This window comes from Anser cygnoides, chromosome Z, assembly GCF_040182565.1.
Source record: "Anser cygnoides isolate HZ-2024a breed goose chromosome Z, Taihu_goose_T2T_genome, whole genome shotgun sequence".
Lineage (NCBI taxonomy): Eukaryota > Metazoa > Chordata > Aves > Anseriformes > Anatidae > Anser > Anser cygnoides.
Window position 1 is genome coordinate 38735415 of NC_089912.1, and position 22695 is coordinate 38758109.

Here is a 22695-nt window from a genome sequence, read left to right on the forward strand (position 1 = left end):
GCAGGGAGCGCGCCCCGCCCCGCCGCTGACTGGAGCAGCGCGCATGCGCGGCCGCTAGCACATCGCCCCCTTCCCCGCGTCCTCGGCCGTTACTCGGCGCCTGCGCCCCCAGGCCGCCCGTCAGTGAGCCCCCAGCCGCCACACGGGCTCGTCCCCCGCCGGCCGTCGCTGCGTCTTCGGTCCCTTCGGCCGTCCCACTGGCTTCAGAGCCACCGGCGGCGTCCCCGCGACCCGTGAAAGTGCGGCTGGCCTTGCCGCTGCGGGCGGAGGGAGCGCACGGCTGCCTGAGGGCGGGCAGCTCCTCGCGGGGCGCAGGGGATGGCGGCTGTCAGGTGCTGGCTGTGGGAGTTGGGTGGTGGGACGGTGCTGGCATGAGAGCCGGGAGACCTCGGAAGGAGAAAGGCTGAGCTTGGTGTGAAGCTGTCTTCATGTTGGAGGAGCGGCGGCATTGCTTTGTGGGATGGCGGAGCAGTTCCTTCAGCGGGGTTCCTTTCAAGATGTGTCCTCGTTTGGTTCCACGTAACAGGGAAGAAACGAGTCTCTGTGTGGAGCAGGGGTGCACCTCAGAAATCCCAGATGAACAACAGCAAGAGCCTTAGGGACAACTTTCTTAGAGTCTTCACGACTTCCAGCCTAACTTGGTGCTCCCTACTTCTGTCTTCCATTACACTGAAGAACAATTCCTGATATGGCAGCTGAGAGAAGTCAAAAGATGTTTAGAAATTGCCAGAAAAGTCTCATCTACTGAACCATTAGTGTTAAATCCAGGGACATCTAGAATAGGGGCAGCAAGCTTCTTAACTCTTGCAGTGGCCACCATTTTTTAATTAAGGAAATGTGCACAGTCTTGAGAGAGTTAAATACAAGGAAGAAATTCAGTGAGACATACTAGAGGTTGTCACAGAATCACAGAATGGTTTAGGTTGAAAGGGACCTTAAAGATCATCCAGTTCCAATCCCCTGCCATGGGCAGGGATGCCATCCACTAGACCAGACTGATCGAAGCCCCATCCAGCCTGGCCTTGAACACCTCCAGGGATGAGGCATCCACAACTTCTCTGGGCAACCTATGCCAGTGCCTCACCACCCTCTGACTAAAGGATTTCTTCCTAATGTCTAATCTAAATCTACACTCTTTTAGTTTACAGCCATTATTCCTTGTCCTACCACTACACTTGGTGACAAAGAGTCCCTCAGCTTTTCTGTGGGCCCCCTTTAGGTACTGGAAGGCCGCTAGAAGATCTCCTTGGAGCCTTCTCCAGGCTGAACAACCTCAATTCCCTCAGACCCTCTTCATAAAAGAGGTGCTCTAGCCCTCTGGTCACCTTTATGGACCTCCTCTGGACTCATTCTAATATTTCAGTGTTCTTGTGTTGGAGGCCCCAGAGATGAGTGCTGTTCTCCAGGTGGAGCATCACAAGAGAAGAGTAGAGGGGGAGAATCACCTCCTTCACCCTGCTGGCTGTACTTCTTTTGATGCAACCCAGGGTACAGTTGGCTTTCTAGGCAGCAAGCACACATTGCCAGCTTGTGTTGAGCTTCTCATCCACCAACATCTTCAGGTCCATCTCCTTAGAGCTGCTTTCAATCCATTCTCCACCCAGCCTGTATTTGACCTTGGGATTGCCTCGGCCAAGATGCAGGACCTTGCACTTGGCCCTGTTGAACTTCAAGAGGTTTGCCCAGGCCCACCTCTCAAACCTGTGGAGGTCCCTCTGGATGGCATCCCTTCACTCCAGTGTGTTGACCACACCACACAGTGTGGTGTCATCAGCACAGAAAAGAGAATAACAGTTTAGACAGAGTGATGAAAATGAGTTGTGGTGTCATCAAGTCATGGTCCCTCATGGTTTGCTACATTGTTCAAGTGTGGAAGTCCATGAGCCATTCATAGCTTCAGACTGACAACAGGATGGGAAACATCGATGAGTAGGATGGTGTTCTCTGACAGACTAAATAATTGGTCCAACACTGAAAGCGAGTGAGCAGCTGAGGCACGGTCTGCCTCAACAAATGCAATGGGTACTTTTTTCAGAGTAGGCCTTGGCACGCATATCAGACACATTATCAGAGACACGATTTTTCCTTTAAAACGTTGTAAGACAAAGAAAGGTTAATGCATCAACAACCGTAAAGTATTGTTAGGTGTAGGTATGTGACTAGGAGAGACATGCAGTCAATGTACAAAAATGGAAAATGATTTTTGGAAATTAGTTCAAGCAAGTCTACACGTTTGGGATCTGTACAGTCAATGGTAGCAACTGTGCAGGGAAAGGTCCAAATTCCCAAATGTAGTCTTTTTTTGAGATAGAAAATAAAATATCAGACCAGAAGTGTACAAGCATGTATATTTTGCTTAAAACAGGAGAATAAAGAATTGCAACTTCAGAGAGCTCTATGTTAATTTCACAATTCTCAATTTCTTCAAAGATGGTCTGTAACGGTTGGAATTCTTCTGACAAAGGGTTCCCCCAGAATCTGGGAGATTTTTCATTTGCACCTTAGGGAAACTTTTAGCAAAGATGACTAAAGATACAGTTCTCAAAGACCATTAGAAAAAAGTGTGAGTGTGTGTGCGGAAGAAAGGGGTTCATTCTCTTAGAACAGTGAGGTAAGGAAAATTACATACCTGTCTTGAAGTTTTGTGTGGGATGGAGTGCAATTCTCTGCTGTCTGGTTTGGACCTTCTTGCTTTCCTTCCATGCTTCCACTTACGCTTCCATGCTTCTGTCTTTCCTATGCATAGACCCTATAGTTAAGTGAAACACCATCTTTTTAGATTTTCTTGTATTAGGTGAGTCCTTAGCTTTAAAACTCTTGAGGCAGTACAGGCTCAGAATAATAAAAATTTTCTGCTAATCCTGGACGAGTCGGGGCAGTTGTAGTGGTCCTCTCCTGGGAATAAAAGGGAGGTTCCAGAGAGCCATTACTTTGGGAAGCCACCTAGAGCAGGATCATCAGGAGCCAGTAGCTCTTCTTCTCTTTTTGGGTACTGGGCATTGTCTACAGAAGACTCTGTGTTCTTACCTGGAGGGAGAATTCATGGCCATGCATTTCCATGGCAGACCTATCAGTGGTCCTGTGACCCCTGAGCTGGGCAAAAAGTCTGTCCAATTGATTGAGAAGGTTTGAGATAGATGGCCCATCAAGGCCATTTACCCATTCTTTTGTATTGCTAACAGCTGCTGCCTGACTCATCCTTATGCAGGGCAGGGCAAACCTGACTCTTTAACCCTTGCAGCTTTGGATGTGACCTTCTGCTTCAGCCAGACTCGAACTGTGTGAGCCGGGATTGCTTGAGCGCAAGCCTGGAGCCTGCATTATGCTCCCCACTCAGTCTTTGCTGGGCACCTTCCAGGGTGTTTTTCTAGAAGAAGAACTGTGAGTGACGGCAAGTCAGTGTCTCAGGCTGTACAAGTTTTCATTTGGTCCAACAAGCCATCCAAAATTTTGCGAGAACTGTGAGTATTTGAATTTGTTATTATGGGGTGGAACATGATTGAGAACATCTCTTATGGGAGAGTGACCAATTGAGCGAAGTCTAACAGTACTCATAATGTCTTGCCCCTGCCTACCTTAGCATTGATGCTAGAAATATATTGTTATGGAAATGAAGGGTGCTGTTTTTCAAATTGCTTTAACTGCTCTAATAGTTGATGTAAGATGGACTGAGTGAATAAGGTTCATTTTGAGAACCTCTCTCTATATTGAGACCTATACCAAATAAAATATGGGATAAGAATTGGTAAATTTGAAATTGGAGCTTAATAATGACATGCTGTTTAAATGGGGTTGTCAAATCAGAAATCCCATGTGAATGTCAGAGTTATTACAGGAACAGCTATTGAGAAATGCAACTATTTGTTTAATTTTCCTAGATTTAAATGACAGTAATTGCCAGGAGCTCTGACACACAAAACTTTACCTACCTAGACAATAGAGCAGTTATTCTTTACTAAATCAAATGTACATGAAGTAAGTTAGTGGGGTGTGGCAACAAACAAGGATTATGTTTCTCTAACCTTTGAAGATCACAGACAACACCAGGACTCATACTCATAACAACCTTCTGCATTCATAGTTTTAGAGATGTTTATTTGTTTGTATAGTGGTCCATCTCTCTTGAAAACATTACTAAGTGCTACTTTGATTGCAAACAGAAGTGGATTACAGGATAGACATTAAATACGTCAGCATCTGAAATTATGAAAAATCAGTTGTTGTGTATCTGGATGTTAAGTAGCATTTATCAATGGACTGCATTCAGTTAGAGATATATCTGTCATGGTTATTTGTTATTTGATCAATTATACAACCTCTGTAAAAATTTGACCTATTCTAGCTGTTCCAGTCATGAAAATGATTATAATCTTTAATACATTCTGAGCTTGCATACTTACTATAGCCATATGTACATTATTTTCCAAATATTGAGTACTTGAAAGCAAAAACAATTCATGATTTTCTAGAATATTTTCCCATTTCAGAAGTCTTCTACCAATATCCCACTGTCTGGTGTCTAGTTGGTTTTACAGCATAACTAGCAAATAAATCTGCTCCATTAGGACCTATAAAGTTCTGCAAACCTCTTTTAAACTTGAATTTGTATGTTTCTAAATGCCCTGGTTTGTTCTGTTTTAGAGGTACATTTCATTGATGATGAAAGGATTAAGCCCATGCATAGTTTGATTTTTTTCTTCCCAATGCCAAAGTGTAATTCTCTTTCAGACTTTCCCTAAAGATAATATACACTTTCACAAAGTGTTTGAAGGAGATAACTGACATATCTTTACTGGATGTGGTTCCATTCAGTGGGATGAGCCAATCTGAGACTTTTCTTATTCAAATCTCTGTCTTTAATGGCCCAGTTGAAGGACTTTGTCACCCAGTGTTATAGGGACAGACAGATTCTTTTAGGGATCCTCTGTAGAATGAGGACCGGCCACAGGGTTGCAGTTACGTGTAGAGCATTATTACAGGTACCCTCTTTGCTGTGTTAAAAACTCTCTGGACAGCCATGCTCAGAGAGTAGTGGTGAATGGAGTGAAGTCCAGCTGGCGACTGGTCACCAGCAGCATTTCCCAGGCGTCAGTGCTGGGGCCCATCCTCTTTAATATCTTTATTGATGATTTGGATGAGGGAATTGAATGCTCCCTCAGTAAGTCTGCAGACAACACCAAGTTAGGGGGAAGTGTTGATCTGCTGGAGGGTAGGAAGGCCCTGCAGAGGAACTTGGAGAGGTGGGGTTGATGGGCAGAGGCCAATGGGATGAGGTTCAACATGGCTGAGTGCTGGGTCCCGCACTTTGGTCACAACAACCCCATGTAACACTACAGGCTTGGGGCAGAGTGGCTGGAAAGCTGTGCAGAGAAAAAGGATCTGGGGGTGTTGGTCTACGCGCCCCTGAACATGAGCCAACAGTGTGCCCAGGTGGCAAAGAAGGTCAACGGCATCCTGGCTTGTGTCAGGAATAGTGTAGCCAGCAGGGCCAGGGAGGTGATCGTCCCCCTGTACTCTGCTCTGGTGAGGCCGCACCTTGAGTGCTGTGTTCAGTTTTGGGCGCTCAGTACAAGAAGGACATCGAGGCCCTGGAGCACATCCAGAGAAGGGCTACAAAGCTGGTGAAGGGTCTGGAACACAAGTCCTGTGAGAAGCAGCTGAGGGAACTGGGGTTGTTTAGTCTGGAGAAGAGGAGGCTATTTATGTAGAGAGCCTTATTGCTCTCTACAACTACCTGAAAGAAAGGTGTGGGGAGCTGGGGGTTGGCCTCTTCTCGCAGATAACTTGTGATAGCACTAGAGGGAATGGCCTCAAGTTGCGCCAGGGGAGGTTTAGGCTGGCAATTAGGAGACATTTCTTCTCAGAAAGAGCAGTCAGGCATTGGAACAAGTTGCCCAGGGAGGTGGTGGAGTCACCGTCCCTGGAGGTGTTTAAGGAAAGGTTAGACGTGGTGCCTAGGGACATGGTTTAGAGAGAGACGTAGATGGTAGGGGATGTTTGGACCAGATGATTTTGGAGGTCTTTTCCAGCCTTAATGATTCTATGATTACATGAAAATTTTAGCAATCAGCATAGAGTATTATCTATGATTTCTAGCAGTTAGCATAGTTTATTTTTAAGCAGAATTTCTAATAATTGCCATAGCTTACCATTACACAGAACTGCTAGCAACTAGCATAATTCTCTTATCTGGAATTCTGAGTTACCTGAGTTACTCTTCAGTCACCTGGACCCTCTGAAGATTGGCTCAAATTCTTAATGATCAGTGTGTGATACAATAATCATAATTTTCACCTAAAAGAACATGAGTCACTCAACTGATCCTTGGAGGAAGATGGCAATGGTGGAGGCATTCCTGACCACCAGGCAAACAACCGTTTTGCTGTCCAGCAGCAGTTCTGGTCCAAGTCCCTCTTAGGATGTGCTGCTTCTTGATTTTGTATCTCAAATGCTGTTACACTTCCCTGTTCCATAACGGGTGTCATCACGCACTGGTGACCCAGTGCTTGGGCTTTGGTATCTCTGGCAGGCTGATGTTCTTATCACAGTGCCAAAAACAGGGAGAGAAAAGGGAGGTTATATGTGATCAGCCCCCTTACATGTTATGACAGTTTGCCTTACAAAATTGTGTTGGTTATGTTAACCATATTACCAGGGGTCAGAAGAGGGTACCAGGCACAGGAGTCCATTCTGCAACAACTCTGTTGGTTTTAAGACAGGTGAGAGTGATTTACCAAGGTACAGTTCGTCTCTTTTAAGAGACAGCCTGTCTCTTTTAAGACTTTAGGCCCTGTTACAAAAGCAAAACTAAAAGGAGAACTTGCAGCTCAAGCAATAGGTGACAGTGCTGCCTCATGGGTCTCAGTATAAACATCAGGGGTGATGCTGACATCTGGGATTTTCCCTGCATAATTCCACAGTGGTTTACAAGACACAATAATTCTTTTCTGATCATCTATGAAAGCGTGTGTGCTATAACAAAAGCATAGCAAATCACCAGAGGCACACAGGTCATCTGAGAGTATGGAAGCTATGAGAGGTGTATTCATTTGTTTCACTCATGCTGTTGCCTTCGAACCATTGCATAGAAGAGTCCAATACAGCGTACTACTGTGTATAGCAACTCCAAACTGGTAGAGGCACATGTCTTAGCTCATCATCAGTTTTTTGGTTTTTTTTTATGTGTGTGTGTGTGCGTGTGTGTGAAGAGTAGAACTAGAGAAAGGTGTTTTGGCCAAACCGGCACCCCCATGCCCCAGTAAAGGACAAATTGTAGCAGAAGTGTTTGAAACTATTTACATTCTAATAGCTATTACCACTCTGTGCAAAGATGAAATTTATGTTAATCAAATCTGCTCAGGGAACTCACCTATGGGTGCTTATCTTTGGCAGATGAAGGTTCACTTTTCTATTTGTTCAACTGAGAAGAATGGAATAATTTCCTCCATGGCCTGCCACGTTTACCCTGTGAAATTTCAGCCTGATAAACATCAGGACTAACCTCATCCACAAAGTAGGCTGGTCCATCCCACTTATGTGTCAGAGAACGTTTGTTCACAGGGTATTGTTTCCCGTACACTATTGCCTGATTTACACCCCACATAACTGGTTTTCAGTCACATGCTAACCTTTCATCCATATCCATTTGGGCTTTCCCCAGTTGTCTTCCTACGTGTTGGTGAGCCCTGGTTATTTCTATGTTTCTACCTACTCTTCTGTAGTTACTTTGTGCTTGGGTCAGGTTCCAAACCTATTCCAAAATCCTGGCCTATTCCAAACCCTGAGGGCTTAGGCATTCTCATTTGCTGCCCCGTCATAAATTGGGACTATAACCATGAGTTGCTTTAGATTCTCTCAGCTCCATGAAAATGATGGGGAGTTTCTTATCCTAATTCTTGCATTGCAGTTAGCTTTGCAATGTTTTTCTAAAGCTTCCTTAATTGTGTGGTTTACCTAAATGTGAAGATATGGAGGGCCTGGCAGTGTAGAACCTCTGCTTTATTCCTAGGGCTTTGCACAGTTTGTACATAACTTTTCTGGCAAAGGGGGTGCAGAGATCAAAACCTATTGTATGGGGCAGACTCGATTATAAAAAGATGTTAAAGAACAACTTTGCAATCATGGCTGCAGTATTGGTTACTTAAAGGTTCTACAACAACCAAAATCTATATGTTTTGAACTGTCACTGGCAGAGGTACCACAAAGTCAATCAGCTGACCACAGCCATTTAATATATCGGTGCTGGACTGGAGCTTTTACTTCTGTGTAATCTGCATTGGCCATGGACAAGAAAGTCAGTTCTCATACTAGCAGCCTACATTTGTTTTTATAGTAGGCCTCCACCTAGTGTCATTCACTCTTCTTGCGGTGTAATAATTATTTCTCTCCTTTATTGTGGTGAGTTGATCTGATTTATCTTTTCCTTCTTCAGCCAGTTCTTTAAACTCAGGGTCTCGTTCCAAGAGGATGCTAAATTCCAAAATTGACTCTCCCAGTTCTGCCCTGAACACAAGCTGTGACAGCTGCAAGCAGGATAGTGCTCTGTGCTGTGCTCAGACTTGTATACAGCTTACTTGGACATATTACTGACCCTATTTCTTATTTCCAGTGTGCTGTTTCAGTTTGCTCTTCACTATGGTCACAAGTGTGTGTGGTTCTGATAACTCCTTTTCTCATCTGGAAAAGATTAGCTATTTGTTGCCATTCAGCTCTGTGCTACTGGCTTGCCATCTGAAGTCTCCAGATTCCTAGTTAATTGAGCAGGAAGGCCAGACTGTTGCCAAACTTGATCTAGGCTGAGTCCATAAAAACTGCCGGAAGAACATTTGACAATTCAAATTCTCAAAATTTCCAGCACTACCTGTGGCTCTGTGGTGGTTTTACCATGCTAGGCAGCTAAACTCCGCTAAACCACTCTTTCACTCCTCCTCCTCAAAAGGAGAGGGAAGAAGAAAGTATGACGGAAAGAAAAAAAGGCTCACGGGTTGAGATAAGGGTTTTTTAATGAAAGGGTAAAGGAAGAGGGGGAAAAAATAAAAGGCCATGTGGAAGCAAAGAGGGAAGAAAAAAATAATTATTCTCTACTTTCCATCAACAAGCAATGCTTGGCCATGTCCTGGGAAGCAGGGCTTCAATACGTGTGTCATTTTTTTGTGAGGACAGACATCTTCCTAACAAGAGCCCCCCCCCTCCTTCCCCTTTCCTACCTTTTATTGCTGCGTGTGACCTCATACGGTATGGAATATTGCTTTGGTCAGCTGCCCCGGTGATGTCCCCTCTTGCCCACCCCCTAGCAACTGGCTTTGGGGGATTTGTAGAGGGAGCCTTGGTTCTGTGCCAGCACTGCTCAGCAATAGACAAAACACTGGTGTGGTAACAGTGCTGTTCTAGTTACAAGTGCAAAGCACAGCACTGCATGGGCTGCTGCAGGGAAAGTTAACTCCATCTCAGCCGGACCCAATACAGTAGTTCATGCAGACTGAGGACATGCTAAACCAGATGGTACTCTGCCCTCTAGGATATAACATCTCCAATTCTTGTTTCTGTAATATTTTTGTGAAAGGAAGACCTTTCCATTTTACCAGATGGTAAAACCCTTTTTTACAGTTTGCTCATGTGATTTACTCCATTTTGCAGGCCAAGAGACTTTTTTTACTTTGGGGAGGGGAAAAATATACAGTTCGCCCTCCACTAACAACCCATATAGGGCTGCAGATTCCTGGGATGGAGTTTTGACTACAGCATTGACTTTGCTGACACTATGATGAACTAAAGCTACTGTCTGTTGTACAGTTCTGGTGTTGCTAACCTGAATCTCCTTGTTTTTACCTGAAATTACTTACATTAAAGGAAGTTTACTTACAGTTTTCATCATCACTTTGGACATTTCAATTACATAACTCCAATGTTTCATACTCCATACTAAGGCAAGGCAAACCTTTTCACATGAGCTGAACTTCTATTCATTTACATCCAAAGTCTGGATGCATAAGCCTTGACTTGCCTGTTTGAATTTGAGAATTGGTGGCTCCAGTGCTTTCATAGGAACCAGGTAACTGATGTAAAAGGGGAGAGATGGGTCTGGGTGGGCTAATGCAGTAGCACTTTGTAAATATATAAGTGCTTAACTCTGTTCCTTTTCCCACATCCTTTTCATACTTTTACAGTTTCTCTTGAGTTGCCACTATGGAGCCTTGGCTTTTTTTTTTTTTTTTTTTGCAAAGGACTTAGTAATGTCTCGGGAAAAAGTAATTAGGCCTAAGAATGACCATAATGAGTGAGTATTGGTTAGTGCAGGATTTTTGTAGTGTTTCCAACTTCTGAACATCCAGGGATCAACCATTTTTCACCCAAGAACATCTCTAAGTATTTGACTTAGTTTTGAACTAACTGAGCCTTTTGCCTACTGACTTTTAAGTCATATTTTAATTGCAACAGGAAGTACTTCTTCCCTGAGTTCTTTTGTTCTCTCCTTGGTGGGTGAGTGGATTAAAATGTCATTGACATATGACATTACAAACTGCTTGGATTCTGATCACAATTTTTCTGACATATGTGATTACATGTGAATAGAAGATACTGAGGGAAGACTAGTAACTTTGGGGGTGTAAGTGAATGCAAATAGAAGTCCTGAAGTGCAAAGCTCACATTTGTAACAGAAAGCTTGCTGCAAGGGCACAAGGGTTTCTGTTACAGTGATGATTACTTACAAAGACCCTGCTGCAATTGCTGTCACAACTTCCTTTTATTTGGCAACCACAAGAGTTTCCAGAGTGTACAGGCAGTCAAAGCTCTTTAGGCCAAGCTTCAAAGTCTGATCTCCTTTGCGCACAGGCCGCATAGAAACATTACAGATTGTCTCTATGAGAACACCTTGAAGTACAAAATTTTCTATTACCTTAATTACTACCTCAGTCTCAACTCAGTATTTATTTTTCAAGTTGCATGATCAGGTCCTTCAGTCATTGTATCAGCTTTAATCCTACCACACTCAGTCTTGTTTTGTGTCCAGGTTTTCATGAATTTACCTGCCTAAGCATCATCAGTTGTGGTTGCAATGGGTCCAACAATGGTAGTGCATTACTGCTATGCACAACAGGAATGACTGGGTCCTTCCTCAAAATACCATTAAAAAGTATTTGACAAATCCACAGTAAGATAATTTTACTTTAAGTTTGATACACCCCAAATTCTTCCTTTTGGGCTTTTACTAATAGTGCTATGTCTTATTCCCTTTAATTTCTCTGGTTGTAATGTAATGTTTTCCCAAAGTGGGGCATCCAGATGCGCTCCATCTTAGCTACTTAAAATGTCCTGCTCTTGAGGTTTTCTGGCTTGAGTTTACCATAGACAGTGCAATAATGTTCATGGATGCTCCTGTGTCTGTTAAGAACTTGACGCAGTGAAAACTCAATAACCAAAGTTACTAAGCAAGTATTCTTTATTACAGCACTGGGTGTGGGGGGGATCACTCTGCCTAACACACACACCAAGAGTTACTGGCAGTGTGCTTATATTAGTGCAATATATACATATTAATTGCATTTCCCATATGTCTCTTGCATATTCGTCATGTCTCTGAAGAATCATTAACATAGGTTCCTGCCCCTATTCACATGCATACTGGAGTCCTTGGGTGGTTGCTTGGTGTACTCTGGTGGTCTTTTGATGATGGCCAGAAGTCTTCCTCACTGCTAAACCTGTGACCTTTCCTTTCTTTGACAGACTTCAGCAGTCAAGCCAGTTCTTTCTGGTTCCATTATCTATGAATACAGTCTTTTACTCCCTTATCTTTGGGGTTGTCCTGTCCTTTTGGTTAACATGCGTTAGCTAAGACCCACAGAATCAACATCCATTACCTTGTTCTTTGTCTCAAACTGGGCCAGTTTTCCCAGGTTCCTAATGGCCATTTTGACTGAGTATTTTCCTCAAGAATCCACTGGCAAAGGTGTCAGGATTTGTAGTGATTTCTGGTGGAAGCTGCTCTAGTCCCTGCTTCGTCTTTCCAGCTCTGTGAAAGCTTCCATAAAAGTATCAATAGATTGAGTATAGTAGATCATTATATTCTCTCCAAAATCATTCAGTTCCTTTCAGAGTAAATATCTGAACAGATCTTGTGTGCATTCCAGAGATTTTGTAAAGGGATTCCTGTAGGCTGACTTGATCTGCACCTTTCAATGGCCTTGGTTTTCATTATCCACATGGTTTTGGTTAAAGGTTGGTCTCCTCTGGCTAAAGATTAAACTACTGTATGAAGAAATATTGAAGTTTGGGTTTTATGAAGTCTTCTGTCCTGTCCCTGAAGCTGAGTGAGGATTGTGATTAGAATAAATCAGAGTTTGAACAGGCTCACGGTTTTTTACCTGTGACTGACTATGCCTCCTGGTGATTCCAGTGTCCTACAACAGTGCAGTTACTCTCAGAAGAGAGGATTATGACTCTTCACTGGGAATAATGGGGATAAAACCTGCTGCATCCACCTGCTAAGGTCTATGTCTGGATTGGCTAAAATTCATAAGTCTTCCCTAAGCATATGTGCATCTGTGTTAGACAGACTTCCATAAGCCAAGCTGCATCTCCTCCACCTAAATGTGGATACATGCTCTGCGCTTGATTGCACCAATTAGAGTATTCCTATATGAAGGGCCTAAGTGGTCTGCGATGGACTTAGCCTCATGGGGCTTCTATTAGATAGTTTCCCATACTTCTTATTGGACACTTGCTTTGCTGTTTCCCATTATTTCAACCTTTTATGTCACTATAATGCTGGCTGGGTGGAGTCTCCCCAGCTCAGGACTGGAAGGAACTTCTATGAGTGTGTCTTTGGGAGAAGGTTGCCAAAGTCTGGAAAAAAATATTGAATGAGAAAGTTCAGGGTTTAGAAGAATATCAGAAATTCCTTTTGCCTTCACAACAGCTATTAACACTTCATGCAGAGGAAATTTTCTCTTAGATCTGCAATGATTGCATTGATAAATTGATTACATGGCTTTAGGTTGCTTATGCTAGGAACTAAGTTGCTGTTCTAGCTTTCTCTAGCTCATTTTCTAAATCCTTCTCTAAGTCTTGAACTTTTTCAACTTCTAACTCTAATTGTTTAGTTTGCAAACAAAGGTCCTATGTACACAAGCCCTAAGATTTTCTTTTCTGATTAAGATGGTGTTTTGTTAATTTGGAATTTTAACCTCCTTGGTTTTTGAATTTCTTTTTCTAAGTTCTTTACGTCCTCATCTTTTTCTCCTAGGCGATCCTATGCATGATGTGAGGCATACAACAGAGTCCAAATATCCCAAGTGTCAATTTTATTTCCTTTCAGTTTGGTCAATTTGCAATGTCTAGTGTATGTTTCACATGCAGCAGACATAGAATCTGCTACTTCAGGACAGCTGATGCTCCATGGGCATTTCCATCATTTAATCACCCACTTATAAAGGTTAGTAACATTTTTTGGCTTGAGCTGCATGGTCTATTTTATCACTTTCCATACTGCCTTTACACAAACACTGCTGAGAATTTTGGTGCTTCTATAGGTTAAACAATAAGAAGTGTTAAGTGTGATTTCTGTAAGAACCAGTTCTAGAGTTCCATTTTTATTTTTTTCCTGGAGGATACAGAAAGCCAGGCTAAGCCTGCACAAACCATCCACTTTTACTGAAGGACCTGTCCCTCAGTTTACGGGCTGCCGAGTAAAACTATGATGTCCGTGCTCCTTAGGACAGCTTCCTGCATGAAGTATTGTTTAAGAACAACTAGGATTGTCTTGGGGACAATACTTGAAACCATTAGACCACATGTGATATCAAAAAAAGTCATTTGTTGAGAAATTTTTTGCGCTCAATAGCGAGGAATGTGTTCACTCCAACACACCTACATTATTGTTTCTTTACCCTGTAAAGGGAGGAGAAATTAGAAAGGAAATTCCAGACTATAGCTTCTAATCCTGGGCTGAGTCAGGGCAGTTGTAGTGGTCTCCTCCTGGCAACAAAAGAGAGGTTCCAGAGAGACAATACCTTGGGAAGCCACTGAGAGCAGGATCATGCTTGGTGGTGGAGAATCTAATTGGAGGCCTAAAGCTAGCGGTGTCCCCCAGAGGTCAGTACTGGGTCCAGTGTTGTTCAATTTATATATCAACAACCTGGACGATGGAACAGAGTGCACCCTCAGCAAGTTTGCTGATGACACAAAGCTGGGAGGAGTGGCTGGTACCCCAGAGGGCTGTGCTGCCATTCAGAGGGACCTCAACAGGCTGGAGAGATGGGCTGAGAGGAACCTCATGAAGTTCAACAAGGGCAAGTGCAGGGTCCTGCACCTGGGGAGGAATAACCCCAAGCACCAGTACACGCTGGGGGCTGACCTGCTGGAGAGCAGCTCTGCAGAGGGACCTGGGAGTCCTGGTGGACAGCAGGATGACCATGAGTCAGCAATGGGCCCTTGTGGTCAAGAAGGCCAATGGTACCCTGGGGTACATTCAGAAGAGTGTTGCCGGCAGGTCAAGGGAGGTGATCCTCCCCCTCTACTCAGCCCTGGTGTGGCCACACCTGGAGTATTGTGTCCAGTTCTGGGCTCCACAGTACAAGAGGGACATGGAGCTACTGGAGTGAGTTCAGAGGAGGGCTACGAAGATGGTTAGAGGACTGAAGGACCAGTTGTAGGAGGACAGGCTGAGAGAACTGGGCCTGTTTAGCCTGGAAAAGAGAAGACTGAGGGGAGACTTCATCAATGCGTATAAATATCTGAGGGGTGTGTGTCACGAGGATGGAGCCGGTCTCTTTTCAGTTGTATCCAGAGACAGGATGAGAGGCCATGGGCCCAGACTGAAGCACAGGAGGTTCCGTCTGAATGCGAGGGGGCACTTCTTTACTGTGAGGGTGACAGAGCACTGGGACAGGTTGCCCTGACAGGTTGTGGAGTCTCCTTCTCTAGAGATATTCAAAATCCGTCTGGATGGCAACCTGTGCAATGTGCTCCAGGTGATCCTGCTTGGCAGGGGGGTTGGACTAGATGATCTTTGGGGGTCCCTTCCAACCTCAGCCATTCTGTGATTCTGTGATTATCTCGAGCCAGTAGCTCTTCCTCTCTCTTTTTGGGTACTGGTGATTGTCTACAGAAGACTCTGTGTTCTTACCTGGAGGGAGAATTCATGGCCATGCATTTCCATGGCAGACCTATCAGTGGTCCTGTGACCCCTGAGCTGGGCAAAAAGTCTGTCCAATTGATTGAGAAGGTTTGAGATAGATGGCCCATCAAGGCCATTTACCCATTCTTTTGTATTGCTAACAGCTGCTGCCTGACTCATCCTTATGCAGGGCAGGGCAAACCTGACTCTTTAACCCTTGCAGCTTTGGATGTGACCTGGGTGTGAGAGTTCAGCCAGACTCCAGCTACATGAGTCAGTGGATTGTCTGAATGCAAGCTTGGAAAAAAAATGATCGTCCGGTTAATATTCAAGGATCACCTCCTCCAAGCTCAGGAGTGATGCATCCCAACACAGAGGAAGTCAGGCAAAAATGCTAGGAGGCCTGCATGGATGAACAAGGAGCTCCTGGACAAGCTCAAGCAGAAAAAGGGGGCCTACAGAGGGTGAAAGCAAGGACAGATAGCCTGGGAGTAAAACAGAGAAATTGTCTGAGAAGCCAGGGATCAGATCAGGAAAGCTAAAGCCCTACTAGAATTAAATTTGGCCAGGGATGTCAAGAGCAACAAAAAAAGGTTTCTACATGTACATCAGTGATAAAAGGAAATCTAGAGAAGTTGTGGGTCCTCTGTGGAAGGAAAGGAGGCATGGTTGCCTGGGATATGGAGAATGCTGAGGTACTTAATGACTTTTTTGCCTCAGTCTTTACTGGCAAGAGCTCCAGCCACATGGCCCAAGTCCCAGAAGGCTCAAGACCATCTAAAGAACTTGAAGGTCCACCATAGTGTGAGAAACACTCTGTTGCCAATAACATAGGCTCAGCAGAGGATCTCAGTCAAGTAGCATCAATTCATGATTGCAATGACAGGCGTCCCGCAAGCAGGAGCGCACCTAACAGTCACATAGTACAGTTTATGTGCTTTATTTCTCAAGGACTGGGACCCTCCCCTGTTTCCCTATTGACTGGGTAGTCCAGGTTCACAACCTATCCGATGCTTCACAGATAATACATGTCTTTCAGTTGCCAGCCTGTTATTTTTCAAGTTTCTTTTGACTTTTTTTTACTCTTTGAGATGGTAATGTTTCTTTCCTTATCTGTCTTGACTTGGTACCGTGAATTTCACCTAATTTGCGCTAAGGAGTCTGGTTTTCTGCATTTTACAAGTTTGTCTGGTAAGTTTTCTTATCACTGCAAGCATATCTCAGTGCCCTCTAAACAATGTAACTCTAAACAATGTAACATCTCTAGAAAAAACCTGTTTCTTATGTGGTCACATACACCCAGTAAATGCTCTTCTGTTGAATATCAATTTAGTACTTGTCTTTCTTACCCCTCCTGCCCCCCATACTTTGGACATTCCCAAGAAGCAGCATGTCTGGTACTTCCTGTGCTTATGTTATCAATTCTGGTGAAAAACAACATTTTTATTTCCACAACAGGACCTGATAAGATGCTTCTGAAGGTCCTGAAAGAACTGGCGGATGAAGTTGCTAAGCCACTGTCCATCACATTTATGAAGTTGTGGCAGTCCAGTGAAGTTCCCACTGAGTGGAAGAAGGAAACATGACCCCCATTTTAAAAAAGGGAAAGAAGGAAGACCCATGGAACTACAGGCCAGTCAGTCTCAGCTCTGTGCCTGGTAAGATCGTGGAGCAGATCCTCCTGGAAACTATGCTAAGGCACATGGAAAATGAGGTGACTGGGGACAGCTTTGCTAAGCTAAAACATGGCTTTGCTAAGGGCAGATCATGCCTGACAAATCCATGGTGACCTTCCAACATGGAATTACAGAGTTAGTGGATAAGGGAAGAGCAACTGACATAATCTACCTGGACTTGTGCAAAGCATTTGACATTGTCCCCCATGATATCCTTGTCTCTAAATTGGAGAGACGTGGATTTGATGGATGGACTACTTGGAGGTTAAGGAATTGGCTGGACATCTGTGTTGTCCGATAAAAAGTTATGATTCATTACCTGATGTGCAATAAGTCAATCCACACACTAGATCTAGAAATTATTTATTTCAGAATTGTGCAAGACTGGGTACCAGGTGGTTTCCCACAAAGTTGCTACACATTCGGATTTTCGATGCCATTCTTTATACAGTACAATACCTTATCACTACAAATACATGTTTGTATGAGCCCCTAGCCTCCGATTGGTTACATAATTCGGACACTGCTGACATGACAGAATCATTCTGTGCATCCTCAGAGAAGGGTCCCTTGCTGGGAAGGGGTCTCCCAGCCTAGAGGCATAAATTCTACTGTAAGATGAGAGTAGTTCACAGGTAATTTACAGTAAGATACTTCTAATCTTTGTTTTTCAGCCAACTATTCATGTTATGTTGTTTGGTGACTGTTCAAAGGCATAGTCAGGATGTTTCCCTCAAGAATGTCAACATAATAGTGTTCCTGATTAGCAGTTCCTCACTTAATCATCCTTTACACATTGCCAAGGCCTGGGTCATCTTGCCCTTCCCTTAAAATATGTATTTTTATCTCTTTCATACAAAACAGAATTAAATATCTACTGCTATCAGTTGCACTCAAAGAGTTGCAGACAATGGTTCAATGTCCCAAGTAAAGTTCAGCAACATGTGGTGTTCCTCAGAGGTCAGTATTGGGTCTGGCGCTGCTTAACATCTTTGTCAGTGACATGGACAAGGAGATTGAGTGCAACCTCAGCAAGTTTGCCAATGACACCGAGCTGCGTTGTGCAGGCAAGACGCTGGAGGGAACAGATGGCATCTAAGGGGACCTTGGCAGGCTTGACAGGTGAGCCTGTGCAAACCTCATGAGGTTCAGCAATGCCAAGTGCAAGGTGCTGCATCTGGGCTAAGTCAATCCCAGGCACTAATGCAGGTGGAGCAGAGAACAGAGTGAGAGCAGCTCTGATAAGAAGGACCTGTGTGTGTTGCTTGATGCGAATCTCACAATGAGCTGGCAATGTGCATTTGCAGCCCAGAAATCCAATCATGTCTTGGACTGCACCAAAAGAAATGTGGCCAGCAGGTCGAGGGAGGTGATTCTCCCCCTCTACTCTGCTCTTGTCAGACCCCACCTGGAGTACTATGTTCAGCTCTGGGGCTTCCAGCACAAGAAGAACATTGAATGAGTCCAGAGTGGGGCCACATGGATGATCAAAGAGCTGCTGGAGCACTTCTCCTATGAAGACAGACTGAGGGAGTTGAGTTTGTTAAGCCTCGAGAAGAGAAAGCTCCAGGGAGACCTTACAGTGGCCCTCCAGCACCTAAAGGGAGCCTGCAAAAGAGCAGGAGACGGACTCTTTGTCAGGGAGTGTGTTGAGAGGACATGGGGTAATGGTTTTAAACTAAAAGGGTGTAGATTTAGATTAGACATTAGGAAGAAATTCTTTAGTCAGAGGATGGTGAGGCACTGACGCAGGTTGCCCAGAGAAGCTGTGGATGCCCCATCCCTGGAGGTGTTCAAGGCCAGGCTGGATGGGGCTTTGTTCAATCTGGTCTAGTGGGAGATATCCCTGCCCATGGCATGGGGTTGGAATTAGATGATCCTTAAGGTCCCTTCCAACCCAAACCATTCTATGATTCTACAATTCCATGAATATCTTCGGTTGTAGTTGTAGTTGTAGATGTAGTTTTATATTTTAGCAAGAGTGAGGAATATGATCCTTGAAGTTTTCTGTCTGTGGTTCCAGAGAATTCAAAGATATTTTCTCCATCAGGTCAGTGGAAAATAAATATTTTATTTTATTTTATTTTATTTATTTTATTGTAATGTTTTCAGGCTACTAATGAATCAGAGGAAACAAGTAACGTGGACTGGCCAATTAGCAACATCAGCTTGCACCCTGAGTGTAAGGAGAAAGCAGTCAGTGTACTTAGAGATCTGAAACAGATCTCTAAGTCAGGTTGTGGCTGCATTTTCCTCACTGTCAGGACAGTAAGCTATTCCTACCTCCCTCTTTGCAGCTTGTTCTCTTCATCTCACCACCTCCTGCACTGTATTGACACAGATGCTTGAGTAGCATTAGGAAAATTGCGGGTTACACAAAGACAGACATATGTACATACAGGAGAAGTTTGGGGGCAGCACCACCGGCTTAAAACTCTTGACAAATGACTCTGTCTAGATGGAGGTAGTGTATTAGAAAGGTTTAGATTGTTTTTAACGAGACGGTCTGAGTGTGGAGGATCCAAGGGAATCAAAAGTACCAGAAGAGATGTGGATATGGAATGAGTTAACGGCACCTATTTTAGCAGATTGGCAAGATCCCTTCAAGTCTATGTGCATATTCAGAGCATCCTTTGGGAGACAAAGGGCGGTCAGTAAGTACCAGTGATTCACAGAGACAGGACAGCTTGAAGGGTCTATCAGATCTAACAAGAACAAAAATGTACATCCAAGTCAGCACTTCATCAACAATGTTAAAAGGGACCCAGAAGTACTGAGGAATAATAGCCTGTGTACCTCTGCATCATCTAGAAGTCTGAATGCTGGAAAGACACCTAGCTGCACACTTGGCAGCACCTGATTTTTGATATATGATTTGGACACACACTTCTTGGTGCTTGGTGGGTATGAAAGTGTAGATGATTTATTTATTTATTTGTTTATTTATTTTCCTTTCCTACAAGGTCTTAATTTGAGCTTTGTTACCAGTGTTGCAATATTCTTAGCTACATAGAGATTTATGTAGTAAAAGGAATGTTGAAAACTGGAGGAATGTTTGAGGAAACTTGAGGCTATAAGTAAATAAACTAAGAGTTTCTTCTTAGTTTAGAAGATCTTTAGTCTCCTCAATTACAGAATCACAGAATGGTTGAGGCTGAAAAGACCTCTGAAGATCAACTAATCCAGCCCCACCCTGCCAAGCAGAGTCACCTATAACACACTGCATAGGATCACATCCAGGTGGGTTTTGAATATCTCTGGAGAACGAGATTCTACAGCCTCTCTAGGCAACCTGTTCCAGTGCTCTGTCAATGGGCACAACTGAGAAGAGTCTGGCCCCATACTCTTTACACTCTTCCTTCAGATATTTATTTATACGTGTTGATGAGATTCCCTCTCAGTCTTCTCCAAGCTCAACAGGCACAGCTCTCTCAGCCTCTCCTAATACAAGAGATGCTCCAGTCCCCTAATCATCATCACAGCCCTTCACTGGGCTCACTCCAGTAGTTCCTCGTCTGTCTTGTACTGGGGAGCCCAGAGCTGGACACAGTACTTCAGGTGTGGCCACACCAGGGCTGAGTAGAGGGGGAGGATCACCTCCCTTGACCTGCTGGCAACACTACTCCGAATGCAGCCCAGGGTACCATTGGTCTTCTTGGCCACAAGGGCACATTACTGGCTCATGGCCAGCCTGCTGTCCACCAGGACATCATTTTACTTACATGATACCTAAACTTGTGCATTACACTCCAACAGTGATCTCCAAGGTGAATGGACATGTGGTAGCACTAACCAGCCAGACACTTCCCAGAGGTGCACAGCAAAACGACATGAGTCATAAATCACTGTGGTGTAAAACCTAGCTAGTTATAAAGAACAATTGCTTCCAGTGCAAGGGGACAGATCCTGGAAGGAGGTGCCCAAAGACAGTGTGGAATCTTCAGAGAGTTTCAAAACTCATCCAAACAATTCCCAAGGTAATGACCTCTAGAGGTCCTTTCTACTTTTTTTTTTTTTTTTCCCCAAGATGGTATATCAAGGAAATAGTAAGAAAATGTCACTTTACCATTTTTAGTCAAAAAAAAAAAAAAAAAGAAAAAAAAAGAAAAGAAAAAGAAAAAGTGCTTAGAAAGCTGTTATCTACAGTGGAATTTGATAACATGTACCAAGTAGCTTGTCCAGAAATATTTCAAAGTATCAAACTAGACTCTTCCATTAATACAATAAAGACTAACATGTGTTTTCTTCTGTAGAAATCTGTTCCTTTCTTCTGCATTTTCCTGGGAAAGCGTTCACCCCAGTAGGCTCTAGGAGCAAGCAGGATTAAGTATCCCACTATGGACAACCATTTTAGTTGGTGAGATGAGAGGTCTTCCCTTGTGTTCCACAGCAGCCACATTCCTCTGCCTTGAGTTGCATAAAATTAAGGGCATGGATTCATCTCAACTGGTAAAATAGCACAAGATACAAACAGAGGAAAATATGAACTAGTGAAATTAATTATAAAGATTTTTTTTTAAATACAGTATTAATGCAGTCGATCTGCATATGTTAAAGTAACTAATTTCTTATTTTTTTATTTTTTTACTAGTAATTTTTACTTTTTAAACTATAATTTCAGTCATAGCACAAGCTCACTGAAAATGCAGTATCTAAATTTACTCACATTTTTTACGAATTTCATTCAGAACTTTTTATTAATGGTTTAATATATTAAGAATTTTATTCTATGAACTCCTTGACTTCGAAATCGTAATAAGCCTGGGATAAGCAGGGTTCATACACAAATACACAAAGTGAGACACAAATACACAAAGTGAGACAATTTTCCTGCAAGTTTAAATTGTTTCAGATTTTCATGACATACATATGTCAGCAGTGCAGTAAAGTTCATATTTTTATGGTGTTAATATATTGCTTAAGATTCAGTAAAAGATGTGAATTGGCTATACATCTCTACAGTGGAAGAATCAGCAAACAGCTGGTCATCTGACAATTCAATCTCTATTTGTATAATATTAAATTATTTGATTAATGTGGCTAAATTGTGAGCATGGAATGGAAAAAAGTGCCAAAGCTGAAACTTGAAACCATTTATAGCAGGGAATTGAGAGCACATCTGATTTTAAAACATCTTTGTTATGCTCCATGTAACATGATATACCTATTATCTTAGAAAAGAAGGGCATATGTTGATAGTAAAATTGGGTCATAGTGAATGAGCATCAATCTGAAGATAAACACTTTCTACATACAGGTACATACACACATATGCACAGAGTTAACAGATAAAAAACTTGCAAGCATTAAATAAGCAGCTGTGAATGATACTGCAGACAGATTTGATATAGATGACTTGACCGAATAAGTATGAAGGGCACTGAAAATGTCTTTATTAGGAAACCTTAAAAACATTTCACTGTGTCCAGATTACATCCCAACTGCAAGAGACCTGAGGGGATCTTTATGCATACCCTGGATTCTTTTGTAGTGCAAAATCTGTGGGAGGAAGCTAGCTATGACTTTGTAGTTCCTGCAGTCTGGATCACTAGTGAACCAGAACTGCGGAATGGCCTACAAAGCACATCTGTTATGTATTTAAATTCATGAAGCAGATTTAGGATAGCAGGATACAATGCCTTCCCAGTCTTCTCAAGTGGCCAGCCTAGGAGTACTCCTACTCTACCAAATCTCATGTGGAGGTGGGCAGGAGTGTTAGTGCTTTAGGGATATTTAGTGGAAAAATAACTTCTGAGATGTGGTAGTCTCTACATATTTCCATACTCTGATGTTCAGAACTGCTGATTTTTCTCTGTTAAATGCCTGACATTCTGAGGACAAGACCAAACCAGCTGCCTCTTATCTACCTTCTCATGTTCTATGTACAGAGAACCAATTTAAGTT

The 22695-nt window shown here is 43.2% G+C and overlaps 1 long non-coding RNA gene across 1 annotated transcript; it reads left to right on the forward strand.

The window, feature by feature from the left end:
* The first annotated feature begins 10 nt into the window (after positions 1-10).
* Positions 11-20912, forward strand: LOC106045098 (uncharacterized). The gene is made up of 2 exons (XR_010827993.1): positions 11-3461; positions 13244-20912. It is a non-coding gene; the product is annotated as an uncharacterized lncRNA (long non-coding RNA).
* Positions 20913-22695: the final 1783 nt, after the last annotated feature.